The sequence below is a fragment of the Microtus ochrogaster genome, linkage group LG8 (genome assembly GCF_000317375.1).
Source record: "Microtus ochrogaster isolate Prairie Vole_2 linkage group LG8, MicOch1.0, whole genome shotgun sequence".
In the NCBI taxonomy this organism is placed as follows: Eukaryota; Metazoa; Chordata; class Mammalia; order Rodentia; family Cricetidae; genus Microtus; species Microtus ochrogaster.
The window spans coordinates 1218571-1220019 of record NC_022033.1 but is presented as its reverse complement, the minus strand read 5'-3'; the positions used below and the strand labels follow the sequence as shown (position 1 = coordinate 1220019).

General features: G+C 46.0%; 1 protein-coding gene across 1 annotated transcript in view; it reads right to left on the bottom strand.

Moving 5' to 3' along the window:
• Positions 1 to 1449, bottom strand: part of Tcfl5 (transcription factor like 5) — a gene marked incomplete at its 5' end in the record, with an annotated part of 26082 nt that overhangs the window by 5079 nt on the left and 19554 nt on the right. The gene's annotated exons all lie outside the window — the stretch shown is intronic.

Genomic DNA, 1449 nt, shown 5'->3' with positions numbered 1-1449 from the left:
TGATGGATGGTTCTGGACTCAGGAAGGCACACCACTGTCTAAACAGTGAACACTGCATATCAAAGGGCAGATACTTCACCTGCCTCGGCTGCTTAGCTGTAGGCTCCCACACTGAGCCAGGGGAACCCCATAATTAAGAAGCTGAAAAAAAAGACTCAGAGGAGTGAACCCCCAGGAGAGTGATGTCCTAGAAGCCAGTGTAGAAAGCCAAGGGATTTTTCCAGGGCCCCCCAAACCCCTTTCTGGCTGAACACTGTGGGGGCAGCAATTAAAGGCTTCTGGAAGGAGACCTGAGAGGAGGGTGGACTTTAGAGAACTCATATGGTCTCTGAGCTAGCAATAAGAAAGACAAATAATAGGGCAGCACTAGCAGGGGACAACGAAACCAAGGAGTTCCCTAACACCAGGAGGAATAACATAAGTTTTCATTAAATTGGGGGCAAAGGCCTGGGGCTGAGATCTGTATGTCCAGGATAGGGTCTGGGAGTACTCAAGTGAAGGTAGGACTTCATAGCAAAGAGGACTCCTCCCTTGGTAACAAGAGGAAGGCAAAGCAGATGAGCATGGGATGGCAGTGGGGCTCAGCAGCCTTGAGCACCTTGCTGAAATCCACAGCCACGAATCCCTAATAGCCTTTCACACCATAATGAAATGTTACCAGTGACCCTGGACTGGATTCCAACCAGGGAAATAGCTGTGGAGATGGGCATTACTGGGAGGAGAAAAATGTAGACATTAATTGTTCTAGGTAACAGTGCCCACCAATGTTTCACACGCTAATCTTGACATGTTTTGCTTATCTAAGACAATGCACAAAAAAGCAAACACTGGAGAACTAAGGTATAAAATGGCATCTGTAATTCACTACCAAATCATTCAGACATAAGCAACCTGGGACACTGAGGAAAAACTGATGTTATTCCTCCTGGTGTTAGGGAACTCCTTGGTTTCGTTGTCCCCTGCTAGCGCTGCCCTATTATTTGTCTTCCTTATTGCTAGCTCAGTGCTTATGATATCTATGTCTGAAATTACTTTACAATTAAAAAATCATCACCAATAACCCAAATCAAGAAGGGGACATTCCACAGACCACTGGCCAGATCTCTTCAAACCTCAATGCTACTATAAATGGGGGGTGGGGTAGGATTTTAGTTGCTTGGTCTGAAGGGCAATCAAAAAGTTATGAGCCATGGCTGGATAGTGAGGTGAGAGGGAGAAACAGGATGAACAAAACAAAAACTCCAAGTCAGGTGATGATAATATGCAACATGAAACCCAGCACTTGGGAGGCAGAGGCAGGCAATCTCTGAGTGTGAAGTCAGCCTGATCTACAGAGTAAGTTCCAGGACAGCCAGGGCTACACAGAGAAACCCTGTCTTGAAAAACTTAAAAGAATCCTTACAGAAATTTGAGACACTGCCACCAGCTTTGTGGGGATGACATGGGTAG